Source organism: Staurois parvus, unplaced genomic scaffold, assembly GCF_062004578.1.
Source record: "Staurois parvus isolate SC_StPar_1 unplaced genomic scaffold, SC_StPar_1.0 ptg000519l, whole genome shotgun sequence".
In the NCBI taxonomy this organism is placed as follows: domain Eukaryota; kingdom Metazoa; phylum Chordata; class Amphibia; order Anura; family Ranidae; genus Staurois; species Staurois parvus.
In genome coordinates this window covers 819258-832500 of record NW_028318315.1, presented here as the reverse complement: position 1 = coordinate 832500, position 13243 = coordinate 819258, and the positions used below count along the sequence as shown (strand labels likewise).

The following is a 13243-nucleotide window of genomic DNA, read 5'->3' as shown; positions in this document are numbered from 1 at the left end:
GACAACGACCCCAAACACACCAGTAAACGTGCAACATCTTGGTTCCAGACCAACAAGATGGACGTTATGGAGTGGCCAGCCCAATCCCCGGATCTTAATCCAATAGAAAACTTGTGGGGGTGACATCAAAAATGCCGTTTCTGAGGCAAAACCAAGAAATAGAGAAGAACTGTGGAATGTGGTCCAATCATCCTGGGCTGGAATACCTGATCACAGGGGCCAGAAGTTGGGTGACTCCATGCAACACAGATGTACAGCAGTTCTCAGAAACAGTGCGACTACAACCAAATATTCATGAAGTCATTCAAAGGAAAGCAAAATCTTCCAACATTTCTCAGTTTATATAGTGAATGTTTGAGTTTGTAAAGAAGAATACAAACACTGCTATTTTTTTGAACCGTCTAATATTCACTTTTCTTCAATTTTTTTAGAGGAACAACATAAATTTAATGTATTTTTCTTCATGTTTTGATTTGGAATAGAATGTGTCGTGTTCCCAATGCATTTGTGTGGATGGAAATAAAAGCTATTAGAAGGATTTTCAGCTTTATTCACTTTTTTCAACACACTGCTATTATTTTGAACACAACTGTATATAATACACACGCTATATTAGGGATCTGGATGTTGACTGTTTTAATGAAGTTCTGCTGGAAAACCTCGAAAGGGGAGAGGATCGGATTCTACTACCAAAATGTAAAGTCGTCAGAACCTGGAGTTCACCCCAAAGACACAAGCTGCTGGAGAATGCCTCTGGTGGACTCTGTAATTACATGGACTCTACTCCTAACCAGGCCATGTCCTGGCATACCTGCAGAGGTAGAGACTAGGTACTTAGGATGTTGACCATGTTGACCGTTTTAATGAAGTTCTGCTGGACTTTTTTTTTCGTCTGCTTTGGACTCTTTCGTAATGCCGCACTTTAAGTGCTGGTTCACATACATTATATTGCCAAAAGTATTAGGCCAGCCCTCAAAATCATGTGATTCAGGTGTTCCAATCCCCTCCATGGCCACAAGTGTATAAAATGAAGCCCCTAGGCATGCAGACTGCTTCTACAAACATTGGTGAAAGAATGGGTCGCTCTCAGGAGCTCAGTGACTCCAAGCGTGGTCCCGTGATAGGTTGTCACCTGTGATAAGTCCATCCGTGACATTTCCTGGCTACTAAATATTCCACGCTCAACTGTTAGTGGGATTATAACAAAGTGGAAACAACTGGGAACAACAGCAACTCAGCCACCAAGTGGTAGGCCACGTCACATGACAGGGCGGGGTCAGCGCATGCTGAAGCGCACAGTGCGCAGAAGTCACCAACTGTCTGCAGAGTCAATAGCTAAAGACCTCCAAACTTGGTGTGGCCTTCAGATGAACCCAACAACAGTGCGTAGAGAGCTTCATGGAATGGGTTTCCATGGCCGAGCAGCTGCATCCAAGCCTTACATCACCAAGTGCAATGCAAAGCGTCGGATGCCGTGGTGTAAAGCACGCCGCCACTGGACTCTAGAGCAGTGGAGACGTGTTTTCTGGAGTGACCAATCACGCTTCTCTGTCTGGCAATCCAATGGTAATGTCTGGTTTTGGTGGTTACCAGGAGAACGGTACTTTCCTGACTGCATTGTGCCGAGTGTAAAGTTTGGTGGAGGGCGGATTATGGTGTGGGGGTGTTTCTCAGGGGGTTGGGCTTGGCCCCCTAGTTCCAGTGAAGGGAACTCTTAAGGTGTCAGCATACCAAGACATTTTGGACAATTTCATGCTCCCAACTTTGTGGGAAGAGTTTGGGGATGGCCCCTTCCTGTTCCAACATGACTGCACACCAGTGCACAAATCAAGGTTCATAAAGACATGGAGGAGCCAGTTTGGGGTGGAGGAACTTGACTGGCCTGCACAGAGTCCTGACCTCAACCCCATAGAACACCTTTGGGATGAATTAGAGTGGAGACTGTGAGCCAGGCCTCCTCCCCCGACATCAGTGCCTGACCTCACAAATGTGCTTCTGGAAGAATGGTCCAACCTTCCCATAGACACCCTCCTAAACCTTGTGGACGGCCTTCCCAGAAGAGTTGAAGCTGTTATAGCTGCGAAGGGCGGGGCCAACTCAATATTGAACCCTACGGACTAAGACTGGAATCTGGAATGCCATTAACGTTCATGTGCATGGAAAGAGAGGCCGACCAATACTTTTGGCAATATAGTGTGTTGTCATTATATATATATATATATATATATTACACACACAGTACTTCAGTATCTCCCAGAAGTGAGTCCACCCCTCACATTTTTGTAAATATTTGATTCTATCTTTTCATGTGACAACACTGAAGAAATATGCAAAACAAAATGGTGTAGCGCTACATATCTGAGATATTATAGATGAACCCCTATGGTCACATCTGGGATATTATAGATGACCCCCTATGGTCACATCTGCGATATTATAGATGAACCCCTATGGTCACATCTGGGATATTATAGATTACCCCTATGGTCACATCTGGGATATTATAGATGAACCCCTATGGTCACATCTGGGATATTATAGATGAACCCCTATGGTCACATCTGGGATGTTATAGATGACCCCTATGGTCACATCTGGGATATTATAGATGACCCCCTATGGTCACATCTGGGATGTTATAGATGAACCCCTATGGTCACATCTGGGATATTATAGATGAACCCCTATGGTCACATCTGGGATATTATAGATGACCCCCTATGGTCACATCTGGGATATTATAGATGAACCCCTATGGTCACATCTGGGATATTATAGATGAACCCCTATGGTCACATCTGGGATATTATAGATGAACCCCTATGGTCACATCTGGGATATTATAGATGAACCCCTATGGTCACATCTGGGATATTATAGATGACCCCCTATGGTCACATCTGGGATATTATAGATGAACCCCTATGGTCACATCTGGGATATTATAGATTACCCCCTATGGTCACATCTGGAATATTATACATGAACCCCCATGGTCACATCTGGGATATTATAGATGAACCCCCTATGGTCACATCTGGGATATTATAGATGAACCCCTATGGTCACATCTGGGATATTATAGATGAACCCCTATGGTCACATCTGGGATGTTATAGATGAACCCCTATGGTCACATCTGGGATATTATAGATGACCCCCTATGGTCACATCTGGGATATTATACATGAACCCCTATGGTCACATCTGGGATATTATACATGAACCCCTATGGTCACATCTGGGATATTATAGATGAACCCCTATGGTCACATCTGGAATATTATAGATGAACCCTACGGTCATATATGGAATATTATAGATGAACCCCCATGGTCACATCTGGGATATTATAGATGAACCCCTATGGTCACATCTGGAATGTTATACATGAACCCCCATGGCCACATCTGGGATATTATAGATGAACCCCTTATGGTCACATCTGGGATATTATAGATGAACCCCTATGGTCACATCTGGGATATTATAGATGAACCCCTATGGTCACATCTGGGATATTATAGATGACCCCCTATGGTCACATCTGGGATATTATAGATGAATCCCTATACCCACATCTGGAATATTATAGATGAACCCCCATGGACACATCTGGGATATTATAGATGAACCCCTATGGTCACATCTGGAATATTATACATGAACCCCTATGGTCACATCTGGGATATTATAGATGAACCCCTATGGTCACATCTGGGATATTATAGATGAACCCCTATGGTCATATCTGGGATATTATAGATGACCCCTATGGTCACATCTGGGATATTATAGATGAACCCCTATGGTCACATCTGGGATATTATAGATGAACCCCTATGGACACATCTGGGATATTATAGATGAACCCCTATGGTCACATCTGGGATATTATAGATGACCCCCTATGGTCACATCTGGGATATTATAGATGAATCCCTATACCCACATCTGGAATATTATAGATGAACCCCCATGGACACATCTGGGATATTATAGATGAACCCCTATGGTCACATCTGGAATATTATACATGAACCCCTATGGTCACATCTGGGATATTATAGATGAACCCCTATGGTCACATCTGGGATATTATAGATGAACCCCTATGGTCACATCTGGGATATTATAGATGAACCCCTATGGTCACATCTGGGATATTATAGATGAATCCCTATACCCACATCTGGAATATTATAGATGAACCCCTATGGACACATCTGGGATATTATAGATGAACCCCTATGGTCACATCTGGGATATTATAGATGAATCCCTATACCCACATCTGGAATATTATAGATGAACCCCTATGGTCACATCTGGGATATTATAGATGAACCCCTATGGTCACATCTGGGATATTATAGATGAACCCCTATGGTCACATCTGGAATATTATAGATTACCCCTATGGTCACATCTGGAATATTATAGATGAACCCCTATGGTCACATCTGGAATATTATAGATTACCCCTATGGTCACATCTGGAATATTATAGATGAACCCCTATGGTCACATCTGGGATATTATAGATGAACCCCCATGGTCACATCTGGGATATTATAGATGAACCCCTATGGTCACATCTGGGATATTATAGATGACCCCCTATGGTCACATCTGGGATATTATAGATGAACCCCTATGGTCACATCTGGGATATTATAGATGAACCCCTATGGTCACATCTGGGATATTATAGATGAACCCCTATGGTCACATCTGGGATATTATAGATGACCCCCTATGGTCACATCTGGGATGTTATAGATGAACCCCTATGGTCACATCTGGGATATTATAGATGAACCCCTATGGTCACATCTGGGATATTATAGATGAACCCCTATGGTCACATCTGGGATATTATAGATGAATCCCTATACCCACATCTGGAATATTATAGATGAACCCCTATGGACACATCTGGGATATTATAGATGAACCCCTATGGTCACATCTGGGATATTATAGATGAATCCCTATACCCACATCTGGAATATTATAGATGAACCCCTATGGTCACATCTGGGATATTATAGATGAACCCCTATGGTCACATCTGGGATATTATAGATGAACCCCTATGGTCACATCTGGAATATTATAGATTACCCCTATGGTCACATCTGGAATATTATAGATGAACCCCTATGGTCACATCTGGAATATTATAGATTACCCCTATGGTCACATCTGGAATATTATAGATGAACCCCTATGGTCACATCTGGGATATTATAGATGAACCCCCATGGTCACATCTGGGATATTATAGATGAACCCCTATGGTCACATCTGGGATATTATAGATGACCCCCTATGGTCACATCTGGGATATTATAGATGAACCCCTATGGTCACATCTGGGATATTATAGATGAACCCCTATGGTCACATCTGGGATATTATAGATGAACCCCTATGATCACATCTGGGATATTATAGATGACCCCCTATGGTCACATCTGGGATGTTATAGATGACCCCTATGGTCACATCTGGGATATTATAGATGAACCCCTATGGTCACATCTGGGATATTATAGATGAACCCCTATGGTCACATCTGGGATGTTATAGATGACCCCTATGGTCACATCTGGGATATTATAGATGACCCCCTATGGTCACATCTGGGATGTTATAGATGAACCCCTATGGTCACATCTGGGATATTATAGATGAACCCCTATGGTCACATCTGGGATATTATAGATGACCCCCTATGGTCACATCTGGGATATTATAGATGAACCCCTATGGTCACATCTGGGATATTATAGATGAACCCCTATGGTCACATCTGGGATATTATAGATGAACCCCTATGGTCACATCTGGGATATTATAGATGAACCCCTATGGTCACATCTGGGATATTATAGATGACCCCCTATGGTCACATCTGGGATATTATAGATGACCCCCTATGGTCACATCTGGGATGTTATAGATGACCCCTATGGTCACATCTGGGATATTATAGATGAACCCCTATGGTCACATCTGGGATATTATAGATGAACCCCTATGGTCACATCTGGGATATTATAGATGACCCCCTATGGTCACATCTGGGATATTATAGATGAACCCCCTATGGTCACATCTGGGATATTATAGATGAACCCCTATGGTCACATCTGGGATATTATAGATGAACCCCTATGGTCACATCTGGGATGTTATAGATGACCCCTATGATCACATCTGGGATATTATAGATGACCCCCTATGGTCACATCTGGGATATTATAGATGAACCCCTATGGTCACATCTGGGATATTATAGATGACCCCCTATGGTCACATCTGGGATATTATAGATGAACCCCTATGGACACATCTGGGATATTATAGATGACCCCCTATGGTCACATCTGGGATATTATAGATGAACCCCTATGGTCACATCTGGGATATTATAGATGACCCCCTATGGTCACATCTGGAATGTTATAGATGACCCCTATGGTCATATGTGGACTATTAGGCCTCATTCACACCATACATGCAGATCTTACCTGCAGAGACATCCGGTTACATCGGTCCTCTGTGTGTCTCAGTGAATTGTTATGCGCGGTGACAGTTATTTTGTGCACATTTTTTTATGCAGCAATTCACACCACATCCTGTGTCATCACCTCCTCCTCCTGTCTGTGGGGAGAGAAGAGGACGGTTAGGACAGATAATTGCTAGCTTTATTGCAAAGCCTCCCATCAGAGTCCCCATCTGAGTCCTCCTTTACAACATAGTCCACACCAGAGTCCCCTGCATATTATAGTCCCCATCAGAGTCTTCCTTAAGATTCCCAATGTGCATTATAGTCTTCATCAGAGCCCTTCTTTACAACATAGTCCCCATCAGACTCACCTGTGCATCATAGACCTCATCAGAGCCCTCCTTTACATCATGGTCCCCATCAGAGTTCCCTGTGCATTATAGTTCCCATTAGAGCCCTCCTTTACAACATAGTTCCCATCAGAGTCCCCTGTGCATTATAGTTCCCATTAGAGTCCCCTGTGCATTATAGTTCCCATCAGAATCCCCTGTGCATTATAGTCCCCATCAGAACCCTCCTTTACATCATAGTCCCCATCAGAGTCCCCTGTGCATTATCGTTCCCATTAGAGTTCCCTGTGCATTATAGTCCCCATCAGAGTGCTCCTTTACATCATAGTCCCCATTAGAGTCCCCTTTACTTCATAGTCCCCATCAGAGTCCTCTGTACATCACAGTCCCCATCACAGTCCCCTGTACATCATAGTCCCCATCACAGTCCCCTGTACATTATAGTCAGCATCAGAACCTTCCTTAACATTATAGTCCCCATCAGAACCTTCCTTTACATCATAGTCCCCATCAGAGTCCCCTATACATCATAGTCCCCATCAGAGTCCCCTATACATCATAGTCTCCATCAGAGTCCCCTGTACATTATAGTCAGCATCAGAACCTTCCTTTACATTATAGTCCCCATCAGAGCCATTCTTTACATTATAGTCCCCATCAGAGCCATTCTTTACATCATAGTCCACATCAGAGTCCCCAGCACTATCACACACCTAGATCACTATCACATGGGGTATGAAGAGTTAACACGTTAAGAGTCACCTTAATGCAAGTCATGCATGTGATTGCTACGAGCAACGGAAGGTACAGTCAGCAAGCTGCGCGGGAGATGTTGTCGGCACTCCCTACGCTGCATTCCATCTCCCATAGAAATCAGAGCAAAACTGCACTGCAGAGGTCCCCATCCTGTACAGAGGTACAGAAATTCAAGAGTCAAAAGCAAATTCATGGTTGGAGCCTGCGCTATGTGCACGATGGGGTTCCATAATACTACTGGGACCGGTAGTGGGAAACGCTGGACAGGTGGCTGGGGTCGGTGTTCGGCACGGCCCGCCTAAACACAAGCTACAGTGGAATTTGTTTTATTCTTCTCCCCTTTTTCCTCTCTCCTTTCTTCCGGTTTCTTTTGGGATTAGCTATGTAACGATACTTTGTATCCAGTATCCACTTCAAGATCTAAGGTCCTGAGGAAGCAGGTTACGCCACGAAACGCGTTGACCTACAGTTCAGATGTCCATAGGACTCCAACGTAACAGCCCCTCCACCACTATATGTGGGAGATAAGGGACAGATTCTACGTCCTGTATTACTAATGTTTTTAATATCAGTGGAATAAAGTGTTGTAAAATATTTTTTATAAGGTTTGTATGCGTATATTTGATCCTCGGAGCGGTATTTAACCATTTGCCGCCCGGCCAATGGCCGTTTGGCGGCTTGAAAGTTGCTTCTCCACTCCGGGTGCACGCCATTTGGCGTGCTCCCGCACATGCGCCGTTTGCACTAATGCAGAGCGGCGCAGCGGCTCGATCTGTCACCGGGCGTGTACCTCGGACACGGCCGATGACAGATCCGAGTACCGGCTCCCGTTGCCGGTACCATGTGACCTGCTGTGACCAATCACAGCAGGTCACATGACAGTTGTATACAATGGATGGCTTCATTCATGATGCCATCCATTGTATACTAGTGCCTAGCTGTGAATGGTCACAGCTAATCACATGCACGTCATGTGATTAGCTGTGACCAAATCACAGCTAAGCACAAAAAAAAAAAAAGCTGAATGAATCCATTTCATTCAGGTAAATGCTTGCTTATAGCAAAGTATTTCTTTGCTATAAGCAAATTGTGTAAAAAAAAAAAAAAAATACTGATCACTTCCCCAAAGTAGTACAATGTTACTATGGTAACATTGTACTACTTTGGTCATAGTAAAATATGAAAAAAAAATGTTAAAAAAAAATAAAAAAAGTATTAAATAATTAAAAATAATAAAAAAAATTAAAAAAATATATATATTTTTTTTTTTTCATACTGTCACCAGTCAGTGTCCCTGTTCACCGCCATGCCAGTTATATGATGACGCTGTACTGCACTGGTGACAGTATGTAAAAAAAAAATAGTGAAAATAATTTTTTTAATTTTTTAATTTTCCGAAAAATTATGACAAAAAAAATACAACTTCAAAAAACTCGCCATTCCTCTTATGAAGTACGTCGGACTGTCTACTCTGCAAAAAGGGGTCATTTGTGGGATATCTGTACTGTTCTGACATTCTTAGTCCTCAAGAAATTAGATTGGCCGTCAGTACTTCAGGATTGATCAATATTCAGATCTATACCATAGTTTGTGAACTCTATAACTTTCCTACAAACTAAATAATACATCCTAATTTGGGTTATTTTCACCAAAGACATGTAGCAGAATACATCTCGGCCTAAATTTATGAAGAACAATTATTTATTTGTAAATTTTTATAACGGAAACAAAGAAAAACGTGTATTTTTTTCAACATTTTTGGCCTTTTTTTGTTAATTTAGCAAAAAATAAAAACCCCAGCGGTGATTAAATACCACCAAAAGAAAGCTCTAGTTGTGTGAAGAAAATGCTAAAATTTTAGTTTGGGTACAATGTTGTATGACCGCGCAATTGTCATTCAAAGTGTGAGAGCGCTGAAACCTGAAAACTGGCCTGGGCAGGAAGGTGTAAAATTGCACGGTATTGAAATGGTTAAAGTCCGCTCATTTGGTGTTTTTTTTACAATTAAAGCTACAGTGATACGATGTGCATTTACACGGGGACCAGAGGGGAACTGGAGGAGAGTTGTTGTGGAAGTGGACATGGTGTATGTTCATCTCTAAGAGAAGAGGCCCGCTTTAAGGTGGAGTATTCCCTGACAGCAACCTCAGCCTTGTCCCATGGAATCGGTGAAAATGGCACAGAGTAAAGGTACCCCATCTGTGGGAAAGAGAGAGAGACCCTGCCTAAGGAGTCTAGCATAGCCCAGGAGAACCCACTTCATGGGTCAACCTCCCATGTCTCCCAGACTTGGCACCCAATGAGTTCATTGGAAAACATGGAGGGTGTGACCATCTGCTCTATACCATCTGCCCTTCCAACACCCTTCACTTTAAGAGTGCCCACTCAGAGTCTTCTGATCAGTGCCCCCCATTATAAACCCCTCATCAGAGCCCCCCAATTAGTGCCCCCTGATCAGTATCTCCTCATCAGAACCCCCCATCAGTGTCCACCTCATCAGAGCCCCCCAATTAGTGCACCCTGATCAGTATCTCCTCATCAGAACCCCCCATCAGTGTCCACCTCATCAGAGCCCCCCAATTAGTGCCTCCTTATACGTATCTCCTCATCAGAACCCCCCCATCAGTGTCCACCTCATCAGAGCCCCCCAATTAGTGCCTCTTGATCAGTATCTCCTCATCAGAACCCCTTATTAGCGTCCCCCTCATCAGAGCCCCCTGATCAGTATCTCATCAGCAGAACCCCCATTAGTGTCCCCCTCATCAGAGCCCCTCAATTAGTGCCCCCTGATCAGTATCGCCTCATCAGAACCCCCCCATTAGTGTCCCCCTTATCAGAGCCCCTCAATTAGTGCCCCCTGATCAGTATCTCATCAGAACCCCCGATTAGTGTCCCCCTCATCAGAACCCCCAATTAGTGCCCCCCAATCAGTATCATCAGCAGAACCCCCCATTAGTGTCCCCCTCATCAGAGCCCCCCAGTTAGTGCCCCCTGATCAGTATCTCCTCAGCAGAACCCCCATTAGAGTCCCTCTCAGAGCCCCCCAATTAGTGCCCCCTGATCAGTATCTCCTCAGCAGAACCCCCCCATTGTTGCCCCCTCATAAAAGCCCCTCGATCAGTATCTCCTCATCAGAACCCCCATTAGTGTCCCCCTCATCATAGCCCCCCAATTAGTGCCCCCTGATCAGTATCTCATCAGAACCCCCCATTAGTGTCCCCCTCATCAGAGCCCCTCAATTAGTGCCCCCTGATCAGTATCTCATCAGCAGAACCCCCCATTAGTGTCCCCCTCATCAGCACCACCAATTAGTGCCCCCCAATCAGTATCATCAGCAGAACCCCCCCATTGGTATCCCCCTCATCAGAGCCCCCCAGTTAGTGCCCCCTGATCAGTATCTTCTCAGCAGACCCCCCCCATTGTTGCCCCCTCATAAAAGCCCCTCGATCAGTATCTCCTCATCAGAACCCCCATTAGTGTCCCCCTCATCAGAGCCCCCCAATTAGTGCCCCCTGATCAGTATCTCCACATCAGAACCCCCCATTAGTGCCCCCCTCATCAAAGCCCCTCAGCTAGTGCCCCCTGCTCAGTATCTCCTCATCAGAACCCCCCATTAGTGCCCTCCTCATCAAAGCCCCTCAGTTAGTGCCCTTTGATCAGTATCTTATCAGAACCCCCCATTAGTGTCCCCCTTATCAGAGCCACCCAATTAGTGCCCCCTGATCAGTATCTCCTCAGCAGATTCCCCCATTAGAGTCCCCCTCATCAAAGCCCCCCAATAAGTGTCCCCTGATCAGTATCTCCACATCAGAACCCCCCCATTAGTGCCCTCCTCATCAAAGCCCCTCAATTAGTGCCCCCTGATCAGTAAACCGGGATATCAGAACCCCCCATCAGTGTCACCCTCATCAGAATCTCTGCAGGAAAACCCCACCATTAGAGTTCCTTCATCACCATCCTCCTCATCTGTGTCCCCCATCACCAGTGTCCCCCTCATTTCTTACCATTCATTAGTGCCCCCTCATTAGCGTGTCCTCAGTCTCCCCATAATCACAGCCCCCTCCCCATGCTCCATCAGAGCTCCCCTATCATCACTCCTTACCAAACAACAGAACAGTAGCCGGGACTTGGTAGGTGCAGCAGTCGGGCAGGACTGCTGTTAGAAATCACGAGGCTCAATACAGACAACCTGACAAGCCCCTCCCCCGCTGAGGATATCAAAATGACATTTTTGCAAAAAAAATACACTAAAATCAGACACAAACACAATATAACTTACAAAATTCCTGCTAAATCTAAAAGATAAAACTGTACTGATTTAAAGGATAGGAATGTTTTGCAAAAAAAAACACATTTTTTACCTCCCCCAAGTTACAATGGCAGCCCTATGGGAGCCATGCTGTGGCTGCTTGTCATTGCAGCACGTCCTCAAATTATCCCTCATTGTGTTCATCAGTGGTGCAGAATTTTGGGTAAAAAAAAAAGAAAAGGGGCAGGTGGTGACATAACACAGGCGGCCGGTTGAAATCAAGGACAGGCGGCCGGTTGAAATCAAGGACAGGCGGCCGGTTGAAATCAAGGACAGGCGGCCGGTTGAAATCAAGGACAGGCGGCCGGTTGAAATCAATGACAGGCGGCCGGTTGAAATCAATGACAGGCGGCCGGTTGAAATCAATGACAGGCGGCCAGTTGAAATCAAGGACAGGTGGCCGGTTGCATGAATCTCCAGGCATATTTTGGATATGACAGACTGTGTCCTGATCCTTGTATTGAACCCGCATGATATGATGTGTGTAGAGATCCATGCAACCAACTCCCTGTACGGAACACCTGTGCACCCCATGTGGGTGAAGACGGCCCCTTCCTATGGGCTTATGCATCGATACGTCTTTGTCAATGAGCCCCATGTCTGAAATTATAAAGAGTAAGGAAGATCTAATATATGGAAGAGAAGAAATGAGGTAAAATGAGAGGAGTGAGAGGACGATGGTGGCACCGCTGCACACATCTATAAAGCCACTGTATGAAAACATATATGTATATATATACACACACATATATATAAAAATGAAAGGAAGACTTTGAAACCACATCAGATCTCAATGGGAAAAAATCTCCTGCTGGATCTCTATACTGACATGGACGGGTAATGTGTTAGGAATGTAAGGATATCCCATCGTTTGATGGAAATGAAAATGATCGACTTACAGAGGACTGAATTCAAAGACACCCCGAAAATCAAAGTGAAAAAATGATGCAGCAGGCGAGTCCATTTTGCTGAAATGTCATTGCAGCAACTCAGAATGGTCCTCAGTAGTTTGTATGGCCCCCATGTGCTTGTATGCATGTCTGACAACATTGGGACATGCTCCTCATGAGACGATGGATGGTGTCCTGGGGGATCTCCTCCCAGATCTGGACCAGGGCATCACTGAGCTCCTGGACAGTCTGAGGTGCAACCTGGCGGCATTGGATGGACCAAAACATGACATCCCAGAGGTGTTCTATTGGATTCAGGTCAGGAGAACAGGGGGACATTCAATGGTATCAATTCCTTCATCCTCCAGGAGCTGCCTGCATACTCTCCCCACATGAGGCCAGGCATTGTTGTGTACCAGGA

The 13243-nt window shown here is 44.6% G+C and overlaps 2 protein-coding genes across 2 annotated transcripts in view; one reads left to right on the top strand and one right to left on the bottom strand.

The window, feature by feature from the left end:
• LOC149451815 (uncharacterized) overlaps positions 1-6862 on the bottom strand; it is a 24940-nt gene extending 18078 nt beyond the window's left edge. Inside the window, exon 1 of the mRNA XM_089690139.1 lies at positions 6540-6862. The gene's annotated coding sequence lies outside the window, so the exon portion shown is untranslated. The remainder of the gene's footprint in view (positions 1-6539) is intronic.
• The window catches only part of LOC149451809 (uncharacterized), a 187251-nt gene that overhangs the window by 47162 nt on the left and 126846 nt on the right, over positions 1-13243 (top strand). The gene's annotated exons all lie outside the window — the stretch shown is intronic.